Consider the following 9,759-nt stretch of genomic DNA (forward strand, 5'->3'; position numbering starts at 1 on the left):
TAACTTAGTCAAATATCGAATACGATGCGTAATATGAGGTAAAGATAAGGGTTAGGAAAGTAACACACGCAGCCGGACCAAGGTGCGGAGTGAGATTTTTTAGATGCCGGACCAAGGATTTAGAAATACATAACTTATCACTTTGCATGCAAGATACTAGGAAAGAATTGTTATAGTTAGAATTATCAAGTTATGAACCTGTGGGGAACACGTAAACCCTAGTTACTTTGATTAACTGATTAAAACCCAAAATTAAAAGCTGTTAAGTGTCTCTGTCAAGTTCGTTAGTTATTTTTAATTATTAGAAAATAGAAACCCCCTTTTTTATGCTTTTACTCTCTAAGGAAGTCATCAACCGAACAATAGTAATAACAAGTTGAAGTTAAGTCTAGACTATTTTCCTCGCGGGAACGATCCCAACCTCACTAGTTGGGTTATTTACTTGACGCGACCGCTTTACTTCTCATTTGAGAAGTAAGTTTGAGTGTATCAGCCTGCGTTGGACCCCAAGCTACAGCCTGCAGCGAAGACTGAATAGGTCAGGCTGGGTAACCTCCTGAACCCTGCCCTCTGGAGTAAGAACCATTAAACTCGCCTCCTTTACGAAACTTCTTAGATGTCGATGTCATGGTGAAGTCCTCTGGCTTCACTCCCTCCACTTCTATCACAAAATCTACCACCTCCTGAAAGGATTTTGCTGCAGCAGCTTCCTATAAGGCTGAAATCTGCAAATCTAACCTCAACCCTTTCATGAAACGGCGAATCCGCTCTTGTGGACTGAAGCAAAGCTGGGTGGCATACCTGGATAGTGCACAAAAATTAGCCTCATAAGCAGTAACTGACATCCTGCCTTGCTCTAGGCTCAGGAACTCATCTCTCCTCCTATCCCTTAAAGTCCGGGGTATATACTTCTCCATAAAAAAGCTAGAGAATGATACCCAAGTCATAGGTGGTGCTTATGCTGGTTGAAACTCAACATACGATCACCACCACATTTTCCGTTCCCCTGAAACTGATAGGTCACAAACTCAACGCCAAATCGTTCCACTATGCCCATATAATACGCTCAAACTTACTTCTCAAAAGAGAAGTAAAGCGGTCGCGTCAAGTAAATAACCCAACTAGTGAGGTTGGGATCGTTCCCACGAGGAAAATAGTCTAGACTTAACTTCAACTTGTTATTACTATCGTTCGGTTGATGACTTCCTTAGAAAGTAAAAGCATTAAAAGGGGGGTTCTATCTCTAAATAAGTGAAAATAAACAACGGACTTGAAAGAGGCACTTAACAACTTTTAATTTTGGGTTTTAATCAATTAACCAAAGTAACTAGGGTTTACGTGTTCCCCACAGGTTCATAACTTGATAATTCTAACTATAACAATTCTTTCCTAGTATCTTGCATGCAAAGTGATAAGTTATGTATTTTTAAATCCTTGGTCCGGCATCTAAAAAATCTCACTCCGCACCTTGGTCCGACTACGTGTGTTGCTTTCCTAACCCTTATCTTTACCTCATATTAAGCATCGTATTCGATATTTGACTAAATTATTACCTCGTACCAATCAATACTAGCCTATTAGATAGTATACACTAAATCTATGTTAATAATTCTTTTCCTATTATCTACCTCCTTGGTCCGGCAAGTAGGATTAAGGCGAGTTCTAATGTTGATCATCTGTTAAAAAGACTTCTAAGCGAAAGAATTATTAATACATGCAAGACACTTTTCTAGAATTGTTATTTTAGCTAGGGTTATCTCATTATTTGCCTATGGTTCCCACAACCCTAGTTATGGAGTTTAGTTCCTCATAGCCATAAACACAATATTCAAATATATTAAATAAGAATTCATGTACTTACATCAATGAGAAAGAATAAAGTCCAAAAATTTGCTTGATTAATCACCGAAAATCACTTGTAAGAATCTCCAAAAATCAAACACTAAAACACAAAGTCTAATAATATGATGTCTAATCTCCCAGCGTCTAACCTCAAAAACGAGGTTTTTTGAACTATTTATAAAAAAGAAAAACCTAATTAAACAAGGATTCTAATAACTGGAAATCTGCCAAAACGCGGCTGGGTCAACGGACCACGCGATGGACCATCGTGGTCATAATGGACCGTCGTGGACTCCATCGTCCTATACTATGTGCAATTTCTTATGTTGCTTTCTTCATTCCCCTCAACGGCAAGTGTGATGGACCGTCATAGGCACAACGGTCCGTTGAGGGTCTCGTTTCAAAATACTTCAACTCTTGGAATCTGGGTACTGGGATCACTTCTCTGATCTTCACGACGAACCTGCAGGACGGACCGTCATAGCCATGACGAACCGTCACAAGCTTCGTAATCCCACACTTGGTCAGACTTCCCCATCTTCCTTCAGCAGCTTCTCTACGTTGCCACCTGCGGACCGTCACAGGCACGACGGACCGTCATAAGCTCCGTAGGTGGTCTCTTCTGCATTTTTTTCGCTCATAATCTCCGCATTCATCTTTGGACAGACTTCCTGCAAAACAAAGAGAAACTTATATCAAAATTAGCACAAAAAAGGCTTTCGGACACACTAAACTTAAGGAAAAAATATTAATTATACCGTGAAACCACGGTATATCAACACCCTCAACTTAAATTCATTGTTTGTCCTCAAGCGACGCACTATGACTCACTACACAATCTTTGTACAATAGTATTCATGTTTTATCCTTTGCAATCATTTGGCTATCAATCCCGATTAATCTCATCAAATCTATGCATGCTATCACTATTAGGCTTGAATTTTGTGGGTTTCGAACATGACACAGACTCACCATGCACTAACACCTATCCTCTTCAATTTCTCACTGAGGTGCTAAAAATTCCAATATTGCAACTAGTGTCCTCACTTTAGAAAAAAATCCTCATTTTTCACACAATGATTTCAGTTTGAGTATAAGGATTACATTTCAACACTCGCTCTCAGAACAAAGTCACACTCATTCATACCTATTGCCATAAGCTTGCCCTTATTTTCACTGCCTTAAGTTCGCTATACAACCCTTAGGATCACGATAAGACTTTTTTAGCTTGTAACGTAGGCTCAGAAGTCAGGTAGGGTATATTTAGGTATACTTTAGTGACTTTTTGCCCTCCTTGACATATCGGCTAAGCCTTCCACTTTCTGTCACTTTATCTCGCCCAGTTTCTCCTATTCTTTCACCTTGCTATTTCCCTTCTTTCTTCATTTGTGTAAATGACTCTTTTCTTTTCTTGTTTGTAATTCTTGAATATTTCTCTTTTTCTTTCCTTTTCTTTCAACGAGTTCTTGAGTTACTTTACTTTTGTTCTTTCTCTCTCTTTGTTCTTTCAACCCCACTTTCCAGAGCATTCTCAAAACAGCCACCCTCATCTCATGGCTTTGCCATGAGTCAAGGTACACAATACCCAAAGTCGGGTCAGTGCCATAACGAAGGTTGTTTATGCATTAGCCACCCTCAACTTATGCTTTTGGCATAAGCTGAGGTGCACATGTCCAAGGAGGGGCCAGGGTTAACATATTGTTCCCAGAAAAGATCAGTTGGGGTGAAAAAGAAAGGTCTGATTTTAAGCTCAAATTATTTGGATCAAAGAAGGATAACTTTCATTTAGTTTCTTTTATTTAGGCTAGAAATGGGCTATCTTGAATAAGGGCCTATGATCCTTTCCTAATTGTCTGTTACAACTTACTTTTAGCGGGACTAACCAGGCAAGTTCTAGCTCAGTACCAGTAGTGGACTATTCAAATTTCCTCACACTCACTTGATATCTCATCACTATACCAGATTATCAGACACCTAGTTTGACTTGAAGATTTAGGGTAATGCAATGGTGTAACTCTATTTCATGTTTAGAGCCACACAATTATCAGTTACTACGCCTAGTCATGCAACATTTTCAAGTTTTATCAGGATATCATTTTAGCCATCATGCTTCAGAGTTAAACTGTGTACAAAAGATATAACGTGCCAGTTCAGCAGTAAAAGTAATCAGTCTTCGGGGAAAAAGAACACAGGCAAGAAAACCCCAAAAGAGGATAGTGAGTTGGGCTACTCAGACTTCACCCTAACACTCACTTTCCATTTACCCCACCCCCAACAACAAAGCATGCAATTGTCCCCAATGCATAAAAAAATCTAAATATTAGAGTGGTAGGTGAAGCAAACCTGTGGTGCATAGCGCCGTCGATCAGCAAGCTGGGGGGTCCAGTTTCCCGCAACCCACATCCTCTGCAATCTGGACACCCTCAGTGGTGTCCTCAGCAATCTGGACACCCTCAGTGATGTCCTCAGCAACAACCGCACCATCAGTAGTGCCTCCTATTGTCTCTACAGTACGGGAGCTAGACGCCCTAGCCTCTATCTGCGATGCTCTGATTTGGTGTGCCTCTGCCTCAGCAAGTGAGGCTCTCCTCATAGCCTCCATCTCTCTGCGCTCCTTCTTCCTTGCTCGCGCCTCATCCTCTGCTCGACCCCTACGCCTCTTGGCACTCTCTTGAGGGGGAGGTGGGGGAATTTCTGAAGTAGCAAACAGGGCCGCCAATACAGTGTCCTCGGCAGGCTTGACAGACTCTGGCACTCTCGCCTCTAGGATCGTGTCGATGTCTGCACGAAGACTGTCGACTGCAGCCTGAAGAGTCAACATATCTACCGGAGGAGCTGGGCGGGCTAACACTCTCAACTCAAATGCATCTAAGCGCTGGTTAACCTCAGCAATCTTCCGCTCGGTAAACTGTTGCATCGTCCTCTCTAGACGCGCCTCAGACTCAGTAATCGACTTCTGCATCCACGGCTGGGTATGATGCAGAAGAGTGGCCATTTGTGCCTCCAGTTTTTGGACCCTAGAAAGCGGAACCAGTGTCGGTAGAGGGGCTGTGCGAGAGGAGCTCGGGGCTGGGCTACTACCCGGGATAGACTCGACCGGGGTAGTGTCAGTGGACGCCTGTGTAGCTGTGCGGGACTGGGCTACCGTATCCGCAAGATCATCAGCAAGTGGGGGCAGCTCTAGACGGGGCCCTCTGCGTGGAGCCAACTCATTGGCCTCGTCTCTGATGAGGCCGATGTCAACGGTGCCCTGCGAGGTCTTCAACTGATCTATGTGCTATATGGGCAAACCTGCGGACTTGCAAAGGGCACAGACTATACACGGGAAGGGGTAGGTAGTAGTGACCTTGAATGCCCTCTCGTGCATGACTGCCTGGAGAAGCCATGTGAAGTCTACCTTAAATCCGGCTATCATTGCCGCCATCAACACTGCTCGATCCCTAGTGACGATGTTGTCAGCAGCTATGGGGGAAAGGCAGTGACGGACAAGCAGCCATAGGAATTTTGTTGTGAACGTGGGGTTGGCCTTCTTGATAGCCCCTTTCGGCTCAGTCACCCAATCTGCACCCTCTCCGTCGACTGATAGGTGCAGGTACATCCACTTCTTGGTGGTCTCTCTCAGTGCGTGCTCGCGTAAGAACTGGCCATCCTTCACTATCTGCCAGCGGTAGTCAAACTCGGCAGTGTGGGGAGTCCGCATAGCATCTTCACTCTTGCCGTATAGGAACCGACGGATAGCTGGTAGGGAAATGTCAACCTGCACGCTTCGGACTCGAACCTGCTCCAGTGGGGCCTGTTTAGCGGGAGCAGCCCGCCTATCAATCTGTGATCAGAGAGTCGCTACGTAGGATGCGTAGAACTCTCGGACCATTTCCTCGTTGTATCGTCCCAACGGACGGGCTGTCCACTCTAAGCGATGCCTGGTGAAGAGGTTGCGAATCTCCGGCATCGATGGGAGACTCTCTGTAAGTACCCATCGCTCCAAGGTGAGTGTCCGAGTCATTACACCTTTATCAGTCAGGAATTTGGCATCGGGGTAAATATGAAACTAGCCTTCGACACACCACCGGTTTGGCTGGTCAGAGGTTGGGGTGGGGACCTGGGCTGGTGCGCCCGATGTAGAGTCTGAGCTGTCAGCCTCATCAGACGAGGACGACGCTGCAGCAGTGGCGGGTGCGGGAACCTCAGCAGAGCCTGAAGCTTCCTCGGACCATGATACTCCTAAGGAGCCAGACGCTCCTTCCTCATTTGTGGCTGACCCAGAGGGTGTGCCGGTCAGTGTGCGCTCCTCATCAGACTGGGAGGTAGTGACTATGCCGGACGCCACCATCTTGGGTGTGGCTCTGGGAGCACGTGCAGCACGGGAAGGTGCGGAAGTGCCTGGGGGCACATATTCAGGGTCCCGCTCATCATTAGAGCCGATGATCAAGAGTGCAGATGGGGCAATAGACTTGGATCGCCCGCGTGCGTAGGTGCGGTCTTGCTTGGGTGCCATAGTAGATAGTACCTGTAAAGGATCAATATTAGTATGAGTAGTGGCAAACAAGACAGGCAAGCCCATACGACATAAAACAGTGAAAATAGTGTGTTAGTGATATTGAAATTGTAGCACACGATGGGCAAGATGACGGCTCTTCATGGCTTTGACGGACCGTCATGAGGTCCGTCGTGTTGTACTTAGTCTATGTATATATAAAGAACCCTGAAGGAGGGGTCTCTGACCATCATGATGGTCGAGCAGGACGAACCGTCATTGGCACGACGGTCCGTCGTAAGAGTCCGTCGTATGACACTTTGAAAATGTTGGGAGACCCTTATCTGAGGGGTCTTTGACTATCATGACGGTCGTGCAAGACGGACCGTCGAGGGGACGACGGTCCGTCGTAAGTGTCCGTCGTAGGACACTTGGAAAATGTTGGGATACCCTTAGCAGAAAGGTCTCTGACCATCATGACGGTCGTGCGGGACGGATCGTCGTGGGTATGACGGTCCGTCGTAGGACACTTAGAAAATTTTGAGAGACCCTTAGAAACAGGGTCTCTGACAACCAGAATGGTTGTGCAGGACGGACCGTCGTGAAGACAACGGTCCATCACAGGCGTCGTTGCGACAGAGTGCTAGGGCTTTTGACATGGACCCTACGATGGTTCGTTGTGTGTGCGACGGTCTGTCATCGGGGTCTCTTTCTGAGTAGCAGTGTTAGAACTGGGGGTACCCTATGCATCCCCGATGAACCCACATGGTATTGTAGTGTTGTGGACCTATATATGTCTATCCCAACTACCTAGGAAACTACCAATGCAAAATCACCTATGCCTAGGGTTATCAACATGGCAAATTCGAACATTTTGAGCCTAGGTTTAGACATAATCATATAAAGGAAACAATATACGACTAAGAACTAAGCTAATACTAACTACTAAACCAAAATACAAGATAAATGAGTATAAATTTAGAGACACATACCTTGGAAATGGAGAAAAAGACAAACGGAGAATGATTCAATTGGCAAGGTAGACACCGACAGCAGCAGCACCGACTAGTAGATGATAATTATAAGGCTTAGTAGGATTTTGGGGGCAATGATCAGTGGGGGGAAATGTGGAAGTTAAAAAGAGAGGGGAGATGAGAGGAATAAGGAAGTAATGGGGTTAAGTATGGAGGGGTGGGGAGTATAAATGGTGAGATTTTGAAAAGGGTCCAGCCGGGTCGGGTCGGGTAGAATTCAGTAATCACGTGACGGTTCCCCGACGACGGTCCATCACATTTGTGACGACCCGTCGTAGGTTCCGTCGTGTGTGCCCTAATTTCAAAATGACAGAAAAATATACCTGGTGTGACGGATGCATACGACGGTCCGTTGCATGCGCAACGGTCGGTCGATGTATCCGTCAGTGGCTGCTGCGGAGTAGTTTTCTGCAGATTTTCCTGGTGATGTGCCTGCAAATTTAAAACCCATTAATAGAAAAATTCTACCATTATTAAAAAGACGATAAGTATTGGGTTGCCTCCCAACAAGCGCCTGATTTAATGTCGCGGCACGACTGGGGCCACTTGATTACTTAGACTTCATCAAGATGGTATGCCTCGATCACTTCATTCGCCGATGCTTTGTGCCCAAAATAGAGTTTTATTCTATCTCTATTCCTCTTAAACAGCACTCCCTCCTTGGCTTTTAACTCAACTACCCCATGAGGGATTACTTGGATGATCAAGTAAGGGCCATTCCATTTGGACTTGAGCTTGTCCTGAAGACAAGGCACCCCAGAACTGTCTAAAAGCACCAAAACCCCAACCATAAACTCTTGTTTTGCAATTTTCTATTCAGTCTCCTTCTTCATCTTTTCTTTGTGGGATATGGCAGATACTGATTGGAGCTCACCACTCTGCCTCATGGTCCTACAAATGTTGAAGGTTGCTTCTTCATTATTCAACCGAAATGTCATTTGTCCCTTCTCCATATCAACTAAGGCTCTACCTGTAGCAAGGAATGGCCTCCCAAGAATAATGGGTACCTCAAAATCGACTTCGCAATCAAGAATAACAAAATCTGCTGGAAAGATGAATGACTACACTTTTACTAGCACATCATGGAGTATCCCTATGGGCTTTTTCACTGTCCGATCGGCCATCAGTAGCCGCATCGCAGTGGGTTTTGGATCCCCCAAACCCAACTTCTTGTAAATTAGAGGGGTATTAGATTTATGCTTGCCCCCAGATCACATAATGCTTTCGCAAAATGTAATGACCCAACTGTACAAGGAATAGTGAACACACCCGAATCTTCTTTCTTTTGTACTAGGGATCTTGTAGCGATAGCCCTACAATGCTGCAATCTATCATCATCCTCAAAAGTGACCGATCTTTTCTTGGTGACCAGATCTTTCATAAATTTGGCATAATCGGGCATTTGTTCTAGAGCTTCTACAAAAGGGACATTGATAGAGAGCTGCTTCAACATTGTTATGAAGCGCCGGTATTTACCATCGTCAGTCTTTTTCACTAATCTCTGAGGGAAGGGTGGTGGTGGCCTAAGCATGGGAATTACCTTGATAGGTACTTCTGCAGCTTTTCCATTACTTCCCTCTGTTTCACTACTACCCTTTACCACATTTTCCTCAGTAGATGGCATAGGTGGGTCAATGGTTTGTCTACCACCCCGTGTAGTGATTGCCATGCAGTGCGCATCATTCTTTGGATTTTGGACAGTGTTGCTAGGAAGAGTGCCTTGTTGTCGTGTGTTCACTGTCGCAGATAATTGGGCCACTTGCAATTTGATCTATTTAATCGAAATTGCATGTGTATTAACTTTTTGCCCAATACTAGCTAAATCACACCTCAACTCTTTAATGTGTTCATCACTAGTGTCGAACCTCCTCATCATTTTGTGCAACCTCAACTCGCTCTATACTATCTCCACCATCCCTTGGAGTAACTTCACGATTTCGAGGAGGGACATAGGTCCCATTCCTATCATTTCTATTAGCATAGTTACCCCTGTTAAAGTTGTTGTCGCGGTTGTAGTTTCCATCTTGGACATAATGACCCTCACAGTTGTAGTTACCATAGTTCCGACCTTGGTTCCCTTGACCTTGGCGCCAATTATCCTGATGCGAGCCTTGGGCGCTTGGTCGGAAACCCCCCGTCTGCTCATTTACCGCATAAGTGTCCTCCACATAATAGCAATCATCATTTGGAGGTGGTGGTTTAGCCAAGTAATTGACTGCATTAATCTTTTCTGTACCCCCAGTGACATGTTTTAGTACCAACCCAAGCTCAGGTCTCATCTGAGCCATTTCTTCACGAATATCATCTGTGGCTGGGTTGTGAGTGGACTGCACTGTGAAGGTGTTTCTCCCTGTATCGGACTTCCTAGTACTCAAGGCTTTGTTGTTATGGGAGATTTTCTCTAATTTC

This window comes from Solanum lycopersicum, chromosome 1, assembly GCF_036512215.1.
Source record: "Solanum lycopersicum chromosome 1, SLM_r2.1".
NCBI lineage: Eukaryota > Viridiplantae > Streptophyta > Magnoliopsida > Solanales > Solanaceae > Solanum > Solanum lycopersicum.